Below are 24,501 nucleotides of genomic sequence, written 5' to 3' on the forward strand. Positions count from 1 at the left end.
ACTGCCATTGTGGGTTTATGTGGTTGGCAAAGATAGCTCTGATGTTCCTAGGTGCTGTGATTCCAGCTAAACATTTGTGGTTGTTCGTTTCTGAGTGAAAGGCTGAAGAAGTTAATGCTTTGTAAGAAAAAGAACCTGCAAATGGCGAATCATTTCTATAATGCTGATGGGAATCCAAACTGGTACAACAATTTGGGGGAAACTTTGGCTGTATGTAATAATCTGTTGCTTGAAAGCTGCTGTATTTGCTGCCCTGTGTTAGATGTTCAGACTTTTCATTTGGTTGGAGTCAACATACAGTACCTAATGGTAGGAAAGAAAGAGCTTTTTTAAGTTTTAGTGTCCCAATTTAAATTTATTTTCCTTAATTTAGGTATTTTCTTAAAGTACTTCACATACAATTAGCACTAGTAAAGAACCAGCTGTGAGGATGACTAAACAGAGCAGCCAGTAATCTTAAAATCTCCTGATAAAACCAATTTGGAAAAGGTTTAACCTTTACAAGTTAGATATACACCTCTCTTTTGACTTAGCAATACCACTCCTAGGTTTTCATCCAAGAGAAATGCAAATATGTGTCCACACAAAGACCTTTACATGAATATTTATAGTAACTTTGTTCTTAATAGCCCAAGTTGAAAATAAACCCTGAATGCCTATCATCAGGAGAATGGAAAAACTGTGACTGTCCATAGGATGGGATACAACTCAGCAATAAAAATCAATGAACTGCTGATGCACACAACATGGATAAATCTCAGAAGCATTATCTTGAGGGAAAGAAGCTAGACACAGAAGAACACATTCTGTATGATTGCATTACATGAGGTTTCTGAACAGACAAAACTAGTCTCTATTGAAAAATCATAACAGTGGTTACCTGGGGGTTAGGAACAAAGATTGGCTAGGAAGGGACATTAATATACTTTCTATAGATGGAAATGTTTTATATCTTGAAAAGGATAAGGGTTACATGTTACATGGATGTATCCATTTGCCAGAATTCATTAAAATGTATACCTCAGATCTGAGTATTTTAATATGTGTAAACTTTGTTGTTGTTCAGTTGCCAAGTCATGTCCGATTGTTTGCAGGCCCATGGACTGAGCCCGCCAGGTTCCCCTGTCCTTCACTATCTCCTGGAGTTTGCTCAAACTCATGTTCATTGAGTTGGTGATGCCATCCAACCATCTCATCCTCTGTTGCCCTCTTCTCCTTCTACATGCAATCTTTTGCAGCATCAAGGTCTTTCCCAGTGAGTTGGCTCTTCTCATCAGATGGCCAAAATATTGGAGCATTTACTATGTCTCTAAAAGTAAACAGTATTTTTTTTTTTTTTTTTTGGTAAAAAATGTTTTCCTGTTTTCTCCTTGGCCAACTGTAAGTCTTACTTTGAAATATTAGTTTGAATCATACATATAAAAAGTAGAAGTTTGTGTATAGGACTTATTTATTACTTACTTATTGGATGGTTCACATTATGCCCTTTCTTTAAACCTTGGAGCTTAACATCAATAAACAAAAACATTAAGCATGAAGAACCAAAATAAAATGCATTATGAAAAAGAACCTCTTACTGAGTATAGCACTTTGAGTGGCATAGTTCTGAAAGGTGAACTCATATGTCCCCAGGTGGTAGTTAAGTGGGATCTCAGTCAGATTGCAACAGGCAAAGAACATCCCTTATTTAGAATCATGATATTGTACTTGTACCTGATTGTTAGCAGTAGTTCAACAGATACTCTACATCTGCTGCTGCTAAGTCACTTCAGTCGTGCCTGACTCTGTGTGACCCCATAGACGGCAGCCCACCAGGCTCCCCTGTCCCTGGGATTCTCCAGGCAAGAACACTGGAGTGGGTTGCCATTTCCTTCTCCAATGAATGAAAGTGAAAAGTGAAAGTGAATTCGCTCAGTTGTGTCTGACCCTCAGCGACCCCATGGACTGCAGCCCACCAGGCTCCTCCGTCCATGGGATTTTCCAGGCAAGAGTACTGGAGTGGGGTGCCATTGCCGTCTTGTCCCCAAACTCTGGGATCTAATGCCTGATGATCTGAGGTAGAGTTGAAGTAATAATAATAGAAATAAAGTATGCAAAATAAATGTAATATGCTTGAATCATCCTGAACCATCCCCCAACCCTGGCCTATAGAAAAATTATCTTCCATGAAACTGGTCCCTGGTGCCAAAAAGGTTGGGGACATCCAATTCAGGATCTGAAGTATTACCATTTAACTCTGCCAATGTATGTTGGCATACTTAGGTAATTGACTTCTATTGGTTGAAGTGTTAATTCTGTAGATTTTATTCCTTGGCAACCTGGAGAAAGGATGAGAATTGTGGCCTGGATACATTTTCTTAAGAGCATCCTTTAAAAATTTTATATTTGTCTATTATTTGTATTTATTTACTTTTTTGGCCATGCCAGGCAGCATACAGGATCTTAGTTCTCTGGACAGGGATCAAACTCGTATCCCCTGCAGTGGAAGCTTGGAGTCATAACTATTGGACCACCAGGAAAGTACCTATATTATTTTAAAATGTCCAGTGGTCTGATGTATATCTTATGAAGTGATTCCTCTAAAAAACGAAAAAAACATTCTAATTCTCACTGACATTAGGATTTCCCTCTCTATCTGGCTTCCTCATCCCCCTAGTTTCCCGAGGAAGAGATTTGGTCATCTGTTGGGCCTATAATCCTGTGAACACTCTCCAATCCAAAGGATAAACTGTCAGCAATGAAATGCCCTTGAGTGAACTTCAGAGAGATTAGCCAGGAGAAAGGATAAAACATGTTTATGTAAGTGCAGTGCCGAGAGAGGAGCGAGGAGAGAGCACTGGCAGCACTTCCAGAATACAATGGCCTCTTGGTGTACGCGTTGTGGGCAGCAAGACCCTAGATACTTACCTTGCACCTCCGTGGGGATCACAGAGGCAGAGATGAGGGCTTACTACCATTTCCTTGGAAGTTGCATCAGGCTAGAACATATGGCAAAAAAAGGTACTGTGAGACCAATGATGCCTTTGTCTTATGTTTTGTTATTCATCCTTGTTCTCAACAGGATTGATAGTTTAACTAACCAACTTTATATTAAAAATTACTCTGCAATACTGTCTCAAGTTTGGTAAGGAGTTTAAAAGGGACTTTTTAAATTTAAAATATTAATCAGCTATTAACAATGTTGTGGGTGGTCATTTGGGGTTTCCCTGATGGCTCAGTGGTAAATAATCCACCTGCCAATGCAGGAGATGTGAGATGTGGGTTTGATCCCTAGGTCAGGAAAATCCCCTGGAGAAAAGAATGGCAACCCACTTTAATATTCTTGCTTGGGAAATCCCAAGGACAGAGGAACCTGGGGGGCTACAATCCATGGGGTCACAAAAGACCCACAACTTAACAACTGAACAACAACAAAACAACAGTGATCATTTTCTGAGAAATTCATATTAAAAAGAGATAGCCAAATATTTTTTAAAAATCAGATTATAGGATGGAATGTGTAAGTATGAACCCATTTTAAAAGCATGTATGTATATACATATATACATACTATTATATACCCATAAAATAACTAATCTGGGGTGAAGGAATGGTAAGGAATTTTGCTTTTTAGTTTTTGCTTAGTTGAAATTTTTATTCTTTGAAAAATAGCTAACACAATTGCTTTTGTAAAATTAAAATGAGAATTCAGATTATGAAATCCGTGTTCCTAAAGAAAAATATTAAGTTTGAAGAAAAGTGTTAAATCTGAAATGCTAAGACTTCATGTTAGACACATGAGCTGATAACAAACTGGTGGTTTAAGAGTTAAAAAAGAAAAACACTTCTCTCCGTGGGCTGGGTGAGAAGGAACAGATTTCTAAGCATGCCTTACATGGCTTTGGAAGCCAGTAAGACAGATGCTGTAAGAGCTGAAGCAGCTGCTTGTTTGTAAGACCATTTCTTTCATGGATGAGCTTATTCGTATATTCCTCCTCACCCCTCACCCTGGCCTTTTTCTTTTTTTTCCTTGAAATGTTTATAATACCAATACATTTATCCCCATTAGATCATAGACTAGGAAAGGTGATTAAAGCAAATGTCTTTGTTCTCATTACTCTTTATTTGTGCATAGAACCTGTTTCTTCACGGGAGGGGAATTATTGAATGGAGAAGTATGCTTTTAAAGCAGATTCTCCATTGTTGCTGTATACTTTCTAGTTGAGACATGGTTCATGGGAGGGCTACTATATATTTGCTATTTAAGAAAAGAACAACTTGTTAATCAGATTTTGCTATCCATTCTTAAAACACAAAGGTGCTCACCTGAGCATGCACACAAATCCTTGTAAGGACTTGAATTCAGGTGTAAATTATTGCCCTAATTTTACTAGAGTTGAATCCTAAGAGCTTTACAGTCTTGTTGATCATGAGAGAGGAAGTAATATGAAAGATGAATATGAAGATTTCTGAATCCTAAACTTGCAGCATTACGTATACTACTGTTGCTTTTCTTTCTTTCCCCATTATAAAAGGTTGTGAAATATTTGCCTACATACTTCGGCTGTCAGTTGTTTCATCCTGTGACTCAAGACAACAGAAGTTTGAGTCTCTTAATGCAAGTTTTATGAGTATCTAAACAGCCTTTTTGACAGTAATGCAATCTTATGTTCGTGGGATGCTGTCAATAGACTCCTTGGTATAATACTGATCCCTTGGGGCTAAGGAATGAAACTCAAGAGATGACACACTGATTAAAATACATGCTTATCAAGACCCATATTTTATTTAATTGTTGTGGACCAGGAAGAGCCAAAAAATTAGGGGTTTGCTTTTTTTTTTTAATTAAGTCTTTATTGAATTTGTTATAATATTGCTTATGTTGTTTATGTCCTGGTTTCTTGGCCGTAGGGCATATGGGATCTTAGCTCCCCGACCAGGGATCGAACCTGCATTGGAAGGCAAAGTGTTAACCACTGGACCAGCAGGGAAGTCCCAGGGGTTTGCTTTTTCACTGACTATTCCCCCCTCCCCTTTTTTTCTTTTTAGAAGAAAATGTACTTAAAGTGTTAGAAAATGAATGCGTACCTCTAGGTTTGGTAACACCAACTGCTATTGTTGTTCTTTAGCCGCTAAGTGGTGTCTGACTCTTGCGACTCCATGGACTGTAGCCCACCAGGCTCCTCTGTCTATGGGATTCTCCTGGCAAGAATACTGGAGTGGGTTGACATTTCTTCCTCCAGGGGATCTTCCCAGACCAGGTATCAAACCCACATTCTGCATCTCCTACATTGGTAGGCGGATTCTTTACCACTGAGCCACCAGGGAAGTCACCAACTGCTATAACAGCTTCTAAATTGCATTGGATTAATACACTCCACTACAGTGTCCCTTGGAGAGGGAAATGGCAACCCACTCCAGTGCTCTTGCCCAGAAAACTCAATCGATGGAGGAGCCTGGTGAGCTACAGTCCATGGGATTGCAGAGTCGCACACGACTGAGCAACTTCACAGTGTCCCTGGCCGAGTGGCTCTTTTCCCTCAGAGTGTTTTGGGGACCCTGCCTACTTCTGTCTTGTGGTTCTGTTAGCTGCTAGCTCCGAGTTGTCACCTTGTAGCCTGCAGATAGGGAAAGAGACAGTGGTGAAGACACACCCATTTCTGAAATGCCCCAGCTCTTCATTTTTGCTTATCTCCCACTGGCATTCTCTGGCTACTTGGCAGGAACTGCAGGTGGTGGGGTGGTGAGTGGGAGATGTAGTTTCTGGCCAGACAGCTGCCTTCCAATGATAATGCCACTGTATGCAGGAGGAACTGTGAATGTCGAGTGGGGAGCTATCCATCTTTGCCTCAGTATCTCATAGCAAAAACATTCAAATATACAAGTCCCTCTATACATATATATGTAAACAACATAAGTGATTACATTTTGTACTGTATGTTGCTTTATTTTTTTTTGAAATAATATGGTTTGAACTTTTTTTCTGGTTAGTACGTATAGACCTATCTGTATTTATTGGCTCTCTAGTACTCCAGTACTCTTGCCTGGAAAATCCCATGGACGGAGGAGCCTGGAAGGCTGCAGTCCATGTGGTCGCTGAGGGTCGGACACGACTGAGTGACTTCACTTTCACTTTTCGCTTTCATGCATTGGAGAAGGAAATGGCAACCCACTCCAGTGTTCTTGCCTTGAGAATCCCAGAGGCGGGGGAGCCTGGTGGGCTGCTGTCTATGGGGTGGCACAGAGTCGGACATGACTGAAGCGACTTAGCAGTATTCTGGTGCGGAGAAGGCAATGGCACCCCACTCCAGTACTCTTGCCTGGAAAATCCCATGGACGGAGGAGCCTGGTAGGCTGCAGTCCATGGGGTCACTAAGAGTTGGACACAACTGAGTGACTTCACTTTCACTTTTCACTTTCATGCATTGGAGAAGGAAATGGCAACCCACTCCAGTGTTCTTCCCTGGAGAATCCCAGGGACGGGGGAGCCTGGTGGGCTGCCGTCTATGGGGTCGCATAGAGTCAGACATTACTGAAGCAACTTAGCAGCAGCAGCAGCAGCAGTAGTATTCTGTTGTCTGGCTGTTTCACCTTTTATTTAACCAGTCCCTTATTAATGGACATTTGCCCTAGAAGAATAATACCATAATAAACATCTTAGTACTTGCACTTGTGATAAGATTTCCTTAGATTAAATTCCTAGACATGGAAATTCTTTGCCAGAAGACCACATATTAAACACTTTGGCAGGTATTTCTAAACTGATAAACATTTTTTTTAAAGTACCAATTATTTATGGGCTTCCCTGGTGATCCAGTGGTTAAGAATCTGTCTTGCAATGTAGTGGACCCTAGTTCAATTCCTGGTCCAGGAAGTTCCCACATTCTGAGGGGCAAGTAAGCCCTTGAGCCACAACTATTGAGCCTGTTCTCTGGAACCCATGAGCCTCAACAGCTGAGCCCACATGCAGCAACTACTGAAGCCCATGCTTTAGAGCCTGTGCTTCGTAGCAAGAGAAGTCACTGCTATAAGAAGTCTGTGCACTGCTAATAGAGAGTAGTCGCCACTCTCCACAATTAGAGAAAGCCCACACGCAGCAACAAAGACCCAGCACAGCCCCCCAAAATTACTTATTTATACTTTCACCTATAAAGAATCTGCCTACAGTGTTACCAACTCTGTATGTTATTTATCTTTAAAAAATTGTCAATCCATCAGGCAGAAAAGACCTCATTCTGCTTTAATTTACATTTGTTAGTAGGGTTAAACATTATATATACATACATATTCATTGGTTGTATTTCTTCTGTGAGTTGTCTGTTCTCAGTCTATGCCTGAGGTATGTTTCCTGTGGTCGTTGTTACAAATCACCACAAACCTGATGGCTTAAAACAACAAAAATTTATTTTCTCATAGTTCTAGAGGCCAGAAGTCCAGAATCAAGGTACTCGCCCCATCCGACCCTCCACTCCTCTAGGGGCTCTAGAGGAAGTTCAGTTTCTGGTCTCTTCCAGTCTCTGATGGCTCTAGGGGTTTCTGTTGGTTTGTGGCTGCATCATTCCAATCTCTGTCTCCATGGTCTTCTCCTGTTCCCCCCTCTCTTATATGATTGCATTCTGGGCATGGGACAATTCACAAGAGGCTCTTCCTCTCAAGAGTGTTAATCACATCCTCAAAGACCCTTTTTCCAAACAAGGTAATGTTCACAGGTATTGAGGTTTAGGAATGGCTATATCTTTTTTCTTTTTGAAGGGAGGAGACCATCCAACCCACTCTACCTATTTCTTGTTAATTTTATTAATGTAAGAGCTCCTTATATTCTAGGGAAATAAGCCTTTTATTAGCCACATGTGCTGTAAAGTTTTCCAGTTTGTTACGTTCCTTTTGAGTTTGTTAAAGGTGTGTTTGGCTTGCCAACATCGTTTACAAATTAGCTAACACAGTCTTTTCTTTTTTTTTTTTTAACTCAGTCTTTTATTGAAATTTGTCACACTTTGAAAGACTGTTCCAATTCCAGGATTATAAAAATGTTCTCCCATATTTTAGTATTTTTGTCGTTTCATTATTTAATGAATCAATAATGGTTGGAGTTTATTTTGATGCAAGAAGTGAAATTTGAATACAATTAAAAATTTTTGACAATAATAAAATACCTTTATATAGCACCTACCATATATTAAGAATTTTTCTTTAGTTTTCTAACATTAACTCAGTTCTTACAACAACCACACTAGGTGGATGTATTATAATTTCCCCCATTTTCAGATCAGGAAATCTAAGGCACAGAGAAGTTCATTGACTTGCTTGTGATTATTCTGCCATATGTGGCAGAGCCAGGGTTTGAACACAGGCATTGTGTACTGAGGTAATTGCCTCTTTGCTTTATACCCTTTTGGCTTACAAAAGGTTTCCTAGGACTTTCAGATAGTGAGGGAATGTTTAATCTCCCTTTTGCCCCATGGGAAATGCCAATTTTTTTTCTTTTTCCATTTTTTTTTTTTTTTTTTTTTTGCCACACCAGGCAGCTTGTAGGATCTTAGTTTCCTGACAAGGGATTCGAACCTGTGCCCCCTGCAGTCGGAGCTCAGAATCTTAACCACAGGACAACCAGGGAAGTCCTGGGAAATGCCACTTTTATCATATACTACATCCCTATTTATATTTCAATCTAATTCTAATTTCCTTTCTGCTCCTGAGTTCTTCCAAGTGCAAAACCAGTTCTGTCAAACTTAGTTCACAGTGAAAGAGAAAAAGGTGACATGATATCAGTGGGGAATTTACAAGCAGTATTTCAAACCAAATCACCAATGGGTGGCAGTAATGTGGATGTTCGAGAAAAATGTGTGGTGGCATCATTAAGATCATGGCTCAAAGAACTGAATCATAAACTTAATTGGCTTCTGTTTAATCTGGTATATACAAATTGATTTCACATGCTATTTTAATTAAATTAGATAATGTATGTAAAGCATCATCAATGAAAAAAATTAATAGTCAATCTAAGGAAGAAATGGAAATTTTTATTCAAGCTAACCTGGGATCTGTAACCAGGAGACAGTCTCTCAGAGAGCTTTTAGAACTGTTCTGAAGAGATAAGAGGGGATAAGGCTAGTGTATATACGATTTTGATGAAGGGGTACATGCACTCAAGCCTTCATCTTGGTAGAAGGTTACTGCTATTTTCGAGGAACAGATATCTCAGTTAATGGTTTTAGTGCTTTTCTAAGTATGAGAAAGATGAAAGAACCAGATGCATAAAATTTTCTCCTGGAAATATTTAACTATCTGAGGGCCAGTTCTTTCAGTTTTCCTAAAGCACAAAGAAGGTCCTCATCTTTGCCTTGAATTCCTTTCAGGGTGTATTGTAGGTCAGTGGCTAATGACTTGATTCTTGTAGGATTGGATGGTGGACAATATTCTTTATTTTACAATCCCTTTCCTTTCAGTCTTAATTTCAACCAAGGCTTGGAAGGCATTTCATGACCAATTTGTCCCATGACACTAAGAATGCTCATTCTTAGGTCAGGCATGGATTTTGTTGATAGGCCACTCAACGTACTATTACTGGACTAGGCACTCGTAACAAGAGCTAAAATCCTCTGTACCCGCTGTCTTACTAGTCTGTTATGGTTCCCTCTTATTGCTTTATCCCATATCTAGAGTTACACTAGTACAATCATTGATCTTATAGAACTATATACTTGGTCAATGGTTTCTTTCTTTTTTTTTTAACTTTATTTTATTTAACTTTACAATATTGTATTGGTTTTGCCATATATCAAAATGAATCTGCCACAGGTGTACATGTGTTCAATGGTTTCAAGTTGCCTAATCATACATTTGGTAATACAAGAAAAGATAATCTTGTAAAATAGGCACAATAAAAGTAATATAACTAGTAACATTGAAAAAGCAAGAGAGTTCCAGAAAAACATCTATTTCTGCTTTATTGACTACATCAAAGCCTTTGACTGTGTGGATCACAACAAACTGTGGAAAATTCTTAAAGAGATGGGAATACCAGACCACCTGACCTGTCTCCAGAGAAATCTGTATGCAGGTAAGAAGCAACAGTTAGAACTGGACATGGAACAACAGACTGGTTCCAGATAGGGAAAGGAGTACATCAAGGCTGTATATTGTGACCCTGCTTATTTAATTTATATTCAGAGTACATCATGAGAAACGCTGAGCTGGAGGAAGCAGAGGCTGGAGTCAAGATTGCCGGGAGAAATATCAATAACCTCAGATATGCAGATGACACTACCCTTATCGCAGAAAGTGAAGAAGAACTAAAGAGCCTGTTGATGAAAGTGAAAGAGGAGAGTGGAAAAAGTTAGCTTAAAGCTCAGCATTCAGAAAACTAAGATCGTGGCATCTAGTCCCATCAGTCAGTCAGTCAGTCAGTTCAGTAGCTCAGTCGTCTCCGACTCTTTGCGACCCCATGAATCGCAGCACGCCAGGCCTCCCTGTCCATCACCAACTCCCGGAGTTCACCCAAATTCATGTGCATTGAGTCAGTGATGCCATCCAGCCATCTCATCCTCTGTCGTCCCCTTCTCCTCCTGCCCCCAATCCCTCCCAGCATCAGGGTCTTTTCCAATGAGTCAACTCTTTGCATGAGGTGGCTAAAGTATTGGAGTTTCAGCCTCAGCATCAGACCTTCCAATAAACACCCAGGACTGGTCTCCTTTAGAATGGACTGGTTGGATCTCCTTGCAGTCCAAGGGACTCGCAAGAGTCTTCTCCAACACCACAGTTCAAAAGCATCAATTCTTTGGCGCTCAGTCCAACTCTTGCATCTATACATGACCACTGGAAAAACCAGAGCCTTGACTAGATGGACCTTTGTTGGCAAAGTAATATCTCTGCTTTTTAATATGCTATCTAGGTTGGTCATAACTTTCCTTCCAAGGAGTGTCTTTTAATTTCATGGCTGCAATCACCATCTGCAGTGATTTTGGAGCCCCAGAAAATAAAGTCTGACAATGTTTCCACTGTTTCTCCATCTATTTCCCATGAAGTGATGGGACCAGATGCCATGATCTTAGTTTTCTGAATGTTGAGCTTTAAGCCAACTTTTTCACTCTCCTCTTTCACTTTCATCAAGAGGCTTTTGAGTTCCTCTTCACTTTCTGCCATAAGGGTGGTGTCATCTGCATATCTGAAGTTATTGATATTTCTCCTGGCAATCTTGATTCCAGCTTGCTCTTCATCCAGCCCGGCATTTTGCATGACATACTCTGCATTAAGTTAAATAAGCAGGGTGACAATATATAGCCTTGACGTACTCCTTTTCCTATTTGGAACCAGTCTGTTGTTCCATGTCCAGTTCTAACTGTTGCTTCTTTACCTGCATACAGATTTCTCTGGAGACAGGTCAGGTGGTCTGGTATTCCCATCTCTTTTAGAATTTTCCACAGTTTGTTGTGATCCACACAGTCAAAGGCTTTGGCATAGTCAATAAAGCAGAAATAGGTGTTTTTCTGGAACTCTCTTGCTTTTTCGATGATCCAGCCGATGTTGGCAATTTGATATCTGCTTCCTCTGCCTTTTCTAAAACCAGCTTGAACATCTGGAAGTTCACGGTTCACCTATTGCTGAAGCCTGGCTTGGAGAATTTTGAGCATTACTTTACTAGTGTGTGATGCTGTAAAGAGCAATATTGCATAGGAACCTGGAATGTTAGGTCCATGAATCAAGGCAAATTGGAAGTGGTCAAACAGGAGATGGCAAGACTGAATGTTGACATTCTAGGAGTCAGAGAACTAAAATGGACTGGAATGGGTGAATTTAACTCAGATGATCATTATATCTACTACTGTGGGCAGGAATCCCTTAGAAGAAATGGAGTAGCCATTATGGTCAACAAAAGAGTCTGAAATGCAGTACTTGGATGCAATCTCAAAAACGACAGAATCATCTCTGTTTGTTTCCAAGGCAAACCATTCAAATCGTCATCACGGTGATCCAAGTCTATGCCCCAACCAGTAACGCTGAAGAAGCTGAAGTTGAACGGTTCTATGAAGACCTACAAGACCTTCTAGAACTAACACCCAAAACAAATGTCCTTTTCATTATAGGGGACTGGAAGGCAAAAATAGGAAGTCAAGAAACTCCTGGAGTAACAGGCAAATTTGGCCTTGGAATACGGAATGAAGCAGGGCAAAAGCTAATAGAGTTTTGCCAAGAGAACCCACTGGTCATAGCAAACACCCTCTTCCAACAACGCAAGAGAAGCCTCTACACATGGACATCACCAGATGGTCAACACCGAAATCAGATTGATTATATTCTTTGCAGCCAAAGATGGAGAAGCTCTATACAGTCAGCAAAAATAAGACTGGGAGCTGACTGTGGCTCAGATCATGAACTCCTTATTGCCAAATTTAGACTTAAATAGAAGAAAATAGGGAAAACCACTAGACCATTCAGGTATGACCTAAATCAAATCCCTTATGATTATACAGTGGAAGTGAGAAATAGATTTAAGGGCCTAGATCTGATAGAGTGCCTGATGAACTATGGAATGAGGTTCGTGATATTGTACAGGAGACAGGGATCAAGACCATCCCCATGGAAAAGAAATGCAAAAAAGCGAAATGGCTGTCTGGGGAGGCCTTGCAAATAGCTGTGAAAAGAAGAGAGGTGAAAAGCAAAGGAGAAAAGGAAAGATATAAACATCTGAATGCAGAGTTCCAAAGAATAGCAAGAAGAGATAAGAAAGCCTTCTTCAGCGATCAGTGCAAAGAAATAGAGGAAAACAACAGAATGGGAAAAACTAGAGATCTCTTCAAGAAAATCAGAGATACCAAAGGAACATTTCATGCAAAGATGGGCTCGATAAAGGACAGAAATGGTATGGACCTAACAGAAGCAGAAGATATTAAGAAGAGATGGCAAGAATACACAGAAGAACTGTACAAAAAAGATCTTCACGACCCAGATAATCATGATGGTATGATCACTCACCTAGAGCCAGACATCCTGGAATGTGAAGTCAAGTGGGCCTTAGGAAGCATCACTACGAACAAAGCTAGTGGAGGTGATGGAATTCCAGTTGAGCTATTTCAAATCCTGAAAGATAATGCTGTGAAAGTGCTGTATTCAGTATGCAAGCAAATTTGGAAAACTCAGCAGTGGCCACAGGACTGGAAAAGGTCAGTTTTCATTCCAGTCCCAAAGAAAGGCAATGCCAAAGAATGCTCAAACTACCTCACAATTGCATTCATCTCACATGCTAGTAAAGTAATGCTCAAAATTCTCCAAGCCAGGCTTCAGCTATACTTGAACTGTGAACTTCCAGATGTTCAAGCTGGTTTTAGAAAAGGCAGAGGAACCAGTCCTATCACTTCATGGCAAATGGATGGGGAAACAATGGAAACAGTGACAGATTCTATTTTTTTGCTCCAAAGTCACCACAGATGGTGACTACAGCCATGAAATTAAAAGATGCTTGCTCCTTGGAAGAAAAGTGATGACCAATATGGTAGACAGCATATTAAAAAGCAGAGACATTGCTTTGCCAACAAAGGTCCATCTAGTCAAAGCTATTTTTTTTTCCAGTAGTCATGTATGGATGTGAGAGTTAGACTGTAAAGAAAACTGAGCGCCAAAGAATTGATGCTTTTGAACTGTATTGTTGAGAAACTCTTCAGAGTCCCTTGGACTGCAAGGAGATCCAACCAGTCCATCCTAAAGGAAATCAGTCCTGAATATTCATTGGAAGGACTGATGTTGAAACTGAAACTCCAATACTTTGGCCACCTGATGCGAAGAACTGACTCATTGGAAAAAACCTTGATGCTGGGAAAGACTGAAGGCAGGAGGAGAAGGGGAAGACAGAGGATGAGATGGTTGGATGACATCACTGACTCGATGGACATGAGTTTGAGCAAACTTCAGGAGTTGGTGATGGACGGGGAGGCCTGGCATGCTGTGGTTCATGGGGTCACAAAGAGTCTGACATGACTGAGCGACTGAACTGAGAACTGAACTGAACATTAATAAGGTCATAAGTAAGTATTTAAGCTAAGAACTCCCATTAGTTGCATGCAGCCCACTATCTGCTCAGGTGACTAATCTGTTCTGCACCAGTTGCTGTCTTTAAAGGAAATGATATATTGACATTGAATACAGAGTTCACCAAAGATGTCTGCACAGACAAGGTTACAGGATTGAGAAAGGAATGTTATTGTCTGCTGCTGCTGCTGCTAAGTCGCTTCAGTTGTGTCCGATTCTGTGCGACCCCATAGATGGCAGCCCACCAGGCTCCCCCATCCCTGGGATTCTCCAGGCAAGAACAGTGGAGTGGGTTGCCATTTCCTTCTCCAATGCATGAAAATTGAAAAAGTGAAAAGTGAAAGTGAAGCCGCTCAGTCGTGTCTGACCCTCAGCGACCCCATGGACTGCAGCCTTCCAAGCTCCTCCATCCATGGGATTTTCTAGGCAAGAGTACTGGAGTGGGGTGCCATTGCCTTCTCCGATGTTATTGTCTTGGGAGTTGTATATCTGGTTCCATAAAAGAAAAGTTAATCTTTATGGCTGAGCAAGTTTTTCTGCTATTGGGGAGGTCTGGTTAAGGCATAAGGAATACCGGAAGGGAAAGAGGAGGCCAAAGGGCAGGGAAAAACTTTTACATTTAAATTTTTCATAAATTTTCAAAAATATGAATTTTTATTTTATCAGCATGTAGCACAGTGCTCAGTAGGTAGAAAGTACTCAATAAATGGTAATAATACTCCCAACAGCCTTCTAGAAGGAGATATTATTATTATTCATTCCCATCTTACGGAGGGAGAACCTGGAGATTGAGGAGCCGGCTAGTGACAGAGCTGGGATGCAAGTCCAGTTTTTTTCATTCTACTTTCATAGTACCTGAATGAATAAATACACTGAGAGAGGAGGGAAGGAATGTTTAGCCAGAGCCTCCAGGGCTTTTTCTTAAGCAAAAATAAAATTATTTATCCATGTATTGCTCAAATGTGTAAGGTCATACTATTTTGATTCCTTTGTGTTAAGGTATTTTTCCCTCTTAAGAGCTTTAGAAAGATGTGAAACTTTGGAAGAATGTATGGAAGAATGCCATGTTGAATGAGCATTAGTCATATTTTTAGTTTTCTCATCTCATCACATTAGATCATATTTTATTATTGTGATCATATTTTATTATTGTACCCAAGACACTGCTTTTCTCTTGAATCCCAGGCTAGGAGTGGTCCTAGAATGAGGAGGGTAGGTAAGCAGTAAGAGGCCCACACTGAGCAGTAGGGTGGGACTTGGTGCTTGAAGGAGACGTAAAAAAAGTGCTCATGGCAGGGTTGGCTTGTTTCCTAGGGTGCTGATCTTAAAATCAACACAGAAGGAAGTGTACGTTTATACCATGTCAATCTCAGTTTCAAAAATACTTTGAATACATATAGATGATCATTTTTATTGAATACCAGGAGAAGCACTAGTGGAAAAGTCAAATTAAAAGTTGCTTTTTTTGTTTGTTTCTGAGCTGCATCTTTGTAAGCAACTGGGAAGAAACATGGATAGTCTAAAGTCAGATTTCAACATGTGCTTGCTTGTCTGTTAAAGTAGCAGCATCAAGAGAGTTTGTTAGAAATGCAGAATCCCTGGGCCCACTCCAGGCCTACTAAATCAGAATCTGCATTTTAAAATGCATGTGATTTATATATCATTGTAATTTGAGAGCATTGCTCTGGAGCAGTATTGATTAAAATACAGGTCATGTCACTTTGAAACCTAGTGCTAAAACTTGACAGTCTTAAAGTAGGGAGGGATCAAGTATTTTCACAGATTTTCTTTTATTTCCTGCAGGGCTTTGATTGCTTTTTATTCAATATACCACAGGCGCAGAGCTAGTTTGCCTCTCCTGGAGTTATGAAGGACTACAGAAAGAAAGTGAAAGTGAAAGTCGCTCAGTCATGTCCAACTCTATAGTCTATGTGACCCATAGACTATACAGTCCATGGAATTCTCCAGGCCAGAATACTGGAGTGGGTAGCCTTTCCTTTCTCCAGGGGATCTTCTGAACCCAGGGTTTGAATCCAGGCCTCCTGCATTGTGGCTGGGTTCTTTACCAGCTGAGCCACAAGGGAAGCCCAAGAATACTGGAGTGGGTAGCCTATCCCTCTCCAGCAGATCTTCCTGACCTAGGAATTGAACCGGGGTTTCCTGCATTGCAGGCAGATTCTTTGCCAGCTGAGCTATCAGGGAAGCCCTGAGGGGAACATCATCTCCATCTATTGTTGCTAAGGAAACTATTTGCATAAAAACTTCCACCTTGGTGCAGTGCTTGTCTCATGCAAGGGCACAGTGTGGGATGTGTACAGTAATCAAGAATCTTAAACCTTTTTTTTTTTGGTAATGAAAAAAAATAAAAGAAAAGAGATTTGGATAAGCATTCAAAAACAGAAATCCTTATACCTAATAATATCTCATCACTTCTCAAAGCAATTTTAAACCACCATCTGCAGAGCCTGGGGCAAGAGTATACAAATAGAGGCCCACAAGCCACAGTTAAATAAAATGTACTGTTTTATCTTTTTCCTTGACAAACATACCCCATAAGAACAAGATTTAAAATATGCAAAGAGGTATGGATTTTATATGAGTAAAAATCTGAAAATAGCAAAGGTGAATAAATTGAATTATTGCATACATCTGAGTGTTGTGTTGATGGGCTAGTGAAATTTGGATGAATCATAAAGAGATCTCTAATCCCTAAGTCATTATTTTTTCTCATCATGTCAGCAAACACACTATTGTTATAATTGAGATTTTCACATAAGTTGAGCTCCATTGACGGCAGAGATCTAAACTAAATGTGATCTAAGTAAAATGTAATTGTGTTCAAGGAGTTTGAATTCTGAATATATTTGCATCATTAATTGGAAGGAAAAATGTGAGAATGTTGATGGTTGGTAGTGCTTGTTTCATTATGTAAGAATCTCCAGCATTCATGCCATGTTGAGAGGAAGACTTTGACAAGTTAATTAATTTGTTTTTTCTCTTACCTAAGCACTTCCGCTGCTCCAGTCCTCCCAGCACTCTGAAGCAGTGTCTGTTCCTGACATCAGCAGTGGCACAGCCCACAAGCCATCATAGCATTTGGATACAGTTCGCCTTTTCTTTTGAGGCTATAGACCAAGACATGTGGTGGTGTCTTCCCCTGGGGCCCCAGTGGTGTTGAGAGTGGCTCTTCAGGGTACAGTGTGCCCTACCAGTACTGAGCTGTGGATCATGAGGACAGAGGTACCTGTGTGACCTTTAACACATAGGTCTGTGGGAGGGAGGGCTACAGGGCTTGGGACAGGGGACAAGGAAACTTCCTAGGGGGATGGAAATGTTTCTCATCTTGATCTTTTCTGTAGTTGCGTTGATGTACGTGTCAAAATTCATCAAACTGTACACTTAAGATTTGCTCATTGTACTGCATATAAATTGTACTTCAATAAAGTCCTATTAGCATAAAAAAGGTTACAGAGTATACTTTTCTCCATGTAAACTGAAGGGGGTAACCATAGGATCTCACACAACTCTTTTATGTATTCCTTTCTCAGATGCCTGTATCCATGTGCGCACACACATATCACATGCTTTCTTCTTTCTTTTTGAAACTGGCTTCAATCTTACCATACATATGATTTTTTTGTTCTTGAAATTATATCTTAAGTCTTTTTCTATGAACATGATATTCATAACTGCATCATGATTCTTCCATTTTTTTACTTTTATAAATAATATTCTAGTCTACATTTTTATGTGCAGAGTTTTTATTTTGTTGTTTTCTCATTCTATATATTTCCAGATATAGAATGAATAGGTAAAAGATTATGAAGATTTTGATGACTGTGTATTGAGGCTCTGTATTGTAATGGTTAAGATGTTGGGCTTTGGAGTTTAGAATGAACTGGGTTCAAATTCTTATTCTCCTTGAACTTGGACCAGCAAATCTAGTTCCATATTGCTTGCTGTTAGAGTTGTTTTGAGGATTAAATAAATTTATATATATAAATAAGGGGTTTGGTATGTAATCTCTGCAATAATCACTGGGTAAAATATTGTGAAACTAGTTTCCAAAAGGACCCTACCAGCTTCACTCCTAAGGCTATGCAGAAGTCCTTGTTTTCCAGCATAACTCCAGCGCTGTATGTTGCTTTAAGGTGAAATGAGATATTCTATTGCTCTTTTAATTACATTATTTGACTATTAGAAGTTGGACATTTTTTAGTGTTTTTGGTTTTTAAAATCTTCTAAATTTCTCCTTAAAAAGTTCTTTCATCTGCTTTTCAAGTGCCTCTTCTTCAATGTTAACTAATGGACAAGACTTCAATACTAATTCATCTGGTTCCGGTTAAGTATTGCTATAGCACAGGACTCAGTAAAAGAAGGAAAATGAGTCTGTGTTCTTTCTAACCTAGCCAGTAAGGGAAGTGAGGGACTTCCCTGGTGGTCCAGAGGTTAAGAATCCATCTTCCAGCGCGGAGGGTGTGGGTTTGATCCCTGGTCAGGGCACTAAGATCCCACGCGCCACCTGCATGCTACAGCTAATGAGGACCCAGTGCAGTCAAAAAGAAAAAGAGAGAGAGACAAGTGAAACAGCGTGATGTCATGGTGGCTTTTTGTAGCAACCTAGCAACTGATTCCTCAGAGCCTCTGGTCTGTAAGTATTTTCTCAGCAGTCAAGTCTGTTCTAGTTGCAGGGCTAGGAGGATGGAATGGCAAGAGGAGTTTCATTTTTGTGCTAGGTGCATTCCTCTTCTGTCATTAGTAACTAAAAAATGAGTTATCTGTAAAGTGTCTTGTGAGGGCTGGCTCAGAGCTAGTGCTCTCTTTAGTGTCATGAAGAGTGGCTGAATAGAGATCCTGGTTCCATTCCTAGTTCAGCTAACAGCGAATCCTTCCATCTTTTCTGTCTACCAGATTCTCTGGGCAAAGTAGATATGTAGCACAGTCTGTCAAACTAGGGTCTGCCTTCCTTCTTGGGTCAGATCATACTGCTGCTGCTGCTGCTAAGTCGTTTCAGTTGTGTCCGACTCTGTGCGACCCCATAGACGGCAGCCCACCAAGCTCCCCCGTCCCTGAGATTCTCCAGGCAAGAACACTGGAGTGGCTTGCCATTTCCTTCTCTGCAGATCATACATTTCCCCCTTATTAATTTTGTCGTTCAGTCACTAAGTCATGTCTGACTCTTTGCAGCTCCATGAACTGCAGCGTGCCAGGCTTCCCTGTCTTCTCTGTCTCCTGGAATTTGCTCAAACTCATGTCCATTGAGTTAGTGATGCCGTCCAGCCATCTCATCCTCTATTAACCACTTCTCCTCCTGCCCTCAGTCTTTCCCAGCATCAGCGTCTTTTCCAGTGAGTCAGTTCTTTGCATCAGGTGGCCAAAATAATGGAGTTTCAGCTTCAGCATCAGTCCTTCCAATGAATATTCAGGACTGATTTCCTTTAGGATTGACTGGTTGGATTTCCTTGCTGTCCAAGGGATTTTCAAGAATCTTCAGCAGCACCACAGTTTGAAAGCATCAATTTTTTGGTGCTCAACCTTCTTTATAGTCCAAAAAGGCTTGGGCTCACATATAGTCACATACAGTCTCACATCTGTACATGACTATTGGAAAAGACCATAGTTTTGACTATAAGGACCTTTGTTGGCAAAGTGATGTCTCTGACTTTTAATACACTCTCTAGATTTGTCATGGCTTTCCTTCCAAGGAGCAAGCATCTTTTAATTTCATGACTAGTTTATTTATTTATGTTTTGGTTCCTTTTTCCTCAGACCATACTTGAGTCTTTTAAATCCCATTGTGACCCAAGTCTCAGAACAGCAAGAACATAGGCTAAGTGTTTCATTGCCCTTTATTTCTTGCTAGTTGCAACAGTTAAACTGCATCAGGTGTTATCAGCCTGTCTCCTGCCCTCTACTCTGAGGAGGAGGTTGCAGTCAGTAGTAAGGGTCCTGCCCCAAAGTCTGTATTGCTCTCAGACAGGGGTTGGGGGTGGCTGGGGGGTGGTGGACAACAAAGATGTGTTGCTTGCTGCCTATGGCTGGATTCCTATGGGATATGCTGGGGTACACTCCATCACTTCAAAGGCCTTTGTGGATACTTCCTGCATTTTTGGAACTGGGGCTCCAGGGTAGCATATAATCACACATTTGTATATATATCAGAGACTGAAATGGGATAAGTTTTTTTCCAGGCCTGTTTGTAACTTTGCGTAGGATAGAAATTGTGTCAAAATTCACTTACCACTTCCCTTTGCCTTATGTGGGATACAAAGAGAGAAACTTTAATCTACATGTATCCAAAATAGCAAGCAGGAAACCTCCTCACAGGACCAAGGGACTTGCAGGGTTGCAGCAGGTCCACCACGTCAGTGGGTTGTCACTGGCTGTGCCTAGCTATTCCTGGAGAAGGAAAAGCCATTTTATACATGTGGACCCTGAGGTTCAGCATGTTTTTGCCATGGTTGCCCAGCAAGAAACTGGCGGAAACAGCCCTTAGTATGCAGGGCTGTGTGGATCTGAGGCAGCTTCCTTCTCACTGCAGGGGGAGGTGTTCCTTTAGACCAAAGAGTTCCTGCACTCCCTTCCCTGCCCCATCTCCACAGGAGTGTGTAGCAGGGCCTGCAGCAGCAAGGGCTGGTCTTACGTGCCTGTCCTGGTACAGAGCATGAGTGAGGCTGAACTGAGCACGGCCAGAAGGAGTCAGGCGTTACTAAAGCCAGTGTCTGAGGTCACTCCTCCATGTGCTCAGTCAGCACTGAGTTTGAAAAACCTTCATGCTCTGTTGCAGCAGGCAAGGTTAGGTTATGAAGTCCCTTCACTGAGACCTGGGAAGTCTTCAAGGATAACTATGCCATTCTCAGCAAAACTGGGGCCAAAGGCAAATCAGCTCATTTCTATTCTTGGAAAAACAAATTGTCAATTTTAGTATTGTTCCTTTTGTAACCATAGGAGGCAGGTGAGAACATCTTTTTGGAGTACTGGGCAATTTCCAAGATGAGAGACACCAGTTGACATCTCAGGAGTGGCAGAAGTCAGTGCTCCTCAAGGCTGAATGGTCTAGAAACTCTATCATGCTTGCCCTCTTAGAGTCATATAATCCAGAGCTAACTCAGGCTCCACACTGAAATTGTTGTGTGACCACAAGCAAGGTCAGAATCTCTCCATTTCTTCACTTAAAAAATGAGATGGGACAGGGGGATGGTTAGCTTAACTCACTTGTCTCTTTCAGATCTTACCTCTTTAATTTAAAATGTTTACACTAGGGGGACTTCCCTGGTGGCCCAGCGGCTAAGACTGCATGTTCCCAATGCAGGGGGCCTGGGTTCGAGCCCTGGTCAGGGAGCTAGATCCCATGTGGCACAATTAAGAGTTCACATGCCACAACTAAAAGATTCCATGTGCCACAACTAAGACCTGGGGCAGCCAAGTAAATAAACAAATGTTAAAAATCCAAATGTTTACTTTAAAGCACACCTCAAATATTGAGGTAAAATAACAATAAATTGCATCTTATGATCTTGGTTTTTCTCTGGGGTCACTTTCCCTTAAATAGACTGCCTCAGGTATGGAAAAATAACCCAGATCACTGGGAGATTGTCTGAAAAACTCTTCAATTGTATAACTCCTATTTATGCTTAAACTTTCTATGCTGTTGTCCATTTGTAATTTAAATTTTATTACGGAAACAGAAATATATGCAAAAGAATTGTATAATGAACTGCCAAGGACCCATCAACCAGCTTCAACAATTATCCACATTTTGTCAATCGGTTTCATCTCCCCTCAAACCCCACCTGCCATCTCCCACTCCTTGTAGTTTTTGGCAGAAGGGAATTCTGGAATATTTTCAAGCAGATCTCAGACTTCATATCTTTTTACTGCTAGAAGCTTTACTTTGTAAATCTAACAGAGAAGGCCCTTCCTGTTTTGTAAAATAGTGACTTTAGTGTTGTTACTGCATGCAGACTGATTGTAGGAGGCAACACCTGTGACAGTGATACAGGAGTCTTTGAATTTTTAGTGAATTTAGAGTGGAAAGTGTATTGGGTTTACCCTCCTCCCTCCAGAAAAAGTGGTAGAATTCACTGAAAAGCATCTTGGGGTTTGAATAGCACCCCCCTTATAAGACTTCCAGAAAGCAAATATAGGAAAGTCCTTTCCAGAGTGATGGACAGAGCTAGTGTTTATGTAGCACCATCACTGACTTGAAGGACGTGAGTCTGAGTGAACTCCGGGAGTTGGTGATGGACAGGGAGGCCTGGCGTGCTGCGATTCATGGGGTTGCAAAGAGTCAGACACGACTGAGCGACTGAACTGACTGACTGTCTAGGTACATCTCCATATGCCTCATCTATAACCTACACACCAAAGCTGAGAATTGAAAACCAAGGCTTTGGGAGGAGCTTCCCAAATATTACCTTCGGATTGATCAGTATTAGAAAATCACCTTACCCTGTCTCCATGCCAAAACACTTGAGATAACCTATTAGCTTCAACATATAAAGTTATTTGGTTTGTGCCTTAATCTAACTTGATGTTTACTGCTGTAAAAAAATAACTGGTTCATTTCTTGAGGTTCCTTTGGAAATAGTTAAATGAGGATAATAATGTCATAGGCAGAGAAAGCATGAAAATGAACCTCCAATTAAAATAAATAAATTTATATTAAAAAAATAAAAAAATAAAGTTCAGTATGAAATAAATCTGTAGCTAAGTCATGCTGGAATTAAAGAAATCATACATTATTTTAATGGAATCTGATCAAGCTACTTAGTTGGGTTTAAGTGAATGGCTGAGGTCTATTAATGGGTATGACATTTTTTTTTTTTTCACACTACACTAGGTGGTTTATTTGATTTGTTTAAGGACTCATCTTGCAAGCATTAAAGCAAGCATGGGCTTTGATTCTGGGAGCCCAGATTCACAGACTTAGGAAGACAAAAGCGAACTGTGCTCCACATACATGGACGCAAACTAAAGGCTCGTGGTTAATCACACCAGTTTTCAGTTCCTACAGCCTTGCAGCTGGAAGTCACAGGTCCTCCAGGTCCTTCTGGATGCCCCAGAGGGTATCTGCACTTTTCTTGAGTTGGGCAACCTCTTCATCCTTCAGCTTCTGGTTGATAATACTGGTTAACCCTCGAGCATTCAGGATACACGGAACGCTCAGGAAGACTTCATTCTCAATGCCATACATGCCCTTCACCATTGTTGACACTGGGTGAATCCTGGATAGATTTTTCAGCATGGATTCAATAAGATCAGCCACACTTAATCCAATAGCCCAGTTTGTATATCCTTTTAGCTTGATGACTTCATAGGCACTCTCAACCACCATCTTATGCACTTCCTTCCAATTTTCACTATCATTGTCTGTTCCCATTTCTGGATTCAGTTCCTGGAGAGAAACGCCTGCCACATTCACTCCACTCCACACAGCCACGCTTGAGTCGCCATGTTCCCCCAAAATCCATCCATGGCAGCTGCTGGGATAAATGCCAAGTTTTTCAGCCATAAGGTAGCGAAACCTAGCAGAATCCAGGTTACATCCACTCCCAATCACACGGTGCTTGGGTAATCCACTTAGTTTCCAGGTAACATATGTGAGAATATCCACTGGATTGGAAACCACAATGATGATGCAGTCAGGACTGTACTTGATGATCTGAGGAATGATGAACTTGAAGACGTTAACGTTCCTTTGCACCAAAATCAGGCGACTCTCCCCTTCTTGCTGGCGAACTCCTGCAGTTACCACCATGATCTTGGAATTGGCAGTGACAGAGTAATCTTTGTCTGCCACAATTTTTGATGTCTGAAGGAATAAGCTCCCGTGCTGCAGGTCCATCCTTTCTCCTTTGAGTTTATCTTCCAAAACATCCACAAGAGCAAGCTCATCAGTCAGAGACTTTCCCAGAATGCTGATGGCACATGCCATACCAACTTGTCCAACACCCACTACAGTGATCTTATTGTTTGGGATCGTTTTCTCTTCTTCTGCAACTGGTGCAATCAGTTTTTCCTTAAGAGTTGCCATTGTGCCCAGGGGAGAGATAGTTCTCCAGAGAGTGATAAGGGCTGCACGAAGACAAAGTCAGCAGCGTGCGTCTCCCGGGTATGACATTATTATGTGAAAGCCATTTCAATAATGGATTAGTGTTGTTTAAAAAAAAAAAAAAGAAAGCATGAAAATGTCTTCCTCTGCCCAGGCCAGATTAAGAGATGCCACTCAGTCTTCCCTTCTCACTAGTCCCCTTTCCCTAAATGGGTGAAAGCAGTCTTAGTGATTATAAATCACTCTTTGGGGTTAGAGGACATTTGTAAGTTTGTGCTTGAAAGATTTGAATTTTTGCTTTGGAAACCTGTAACATTTGGTTCAGTGAGGATCATCTTTATTTAAGATCCTTAAACATGTTTGCCAGTTGGAAGAGACTCCGTGAAGTATTCTGGAAGGGAGGAAAAAAAGGAATGGAGTTGACTAAGGAGAGAGGCAGAAAGGAA

At 40.8% G+C, this 24,501-nt stretch overlaps 1 protein-coding gene and 1 pseudogene across 5 annotated transcripts in view; one reads left to right on the forward strand and one right to left on the reverse strand.

The window, feature by feature from the left end:
- Window positions 1-24,501, forward strand: part of MCF2L2 (MCF.2 cell line derived transforming sequence-like 2) — a 260,855-nt gene that overhangs the window by 33,636 nt on the left and 202,718 nt on the right. The window lies entirely within an intron of this gene.
- LOC113891673 lies at window positions 22,864-24,111 on the reverse strand (annotated as a pseudogene). Its single transcript, XR_003510844.1, has one exon. The product of XR_003510844.1 is annotated as an L-lactate dehydrogenase B chain pseudogene (transcript).

The sequence above is a fragment of the Bos indicus x Bos taurus genome, chromosome 1 (genome assembly GCF_003369695.1).
Source record: "Bos indicus x Bos taurus breed Angus x Brahman F1 hybrid chromosome 1, Bos_hybrid_MaternalHap_v2.0, whole genome shotgun sequence".
In the NCBI taxonomy this organism is placed as follows: Eukaryota; Metazoa; Chordata; class Mammalia; order Artiodactyla; family Bovidae; genus Bos; species Bos indicus x Bos taurus.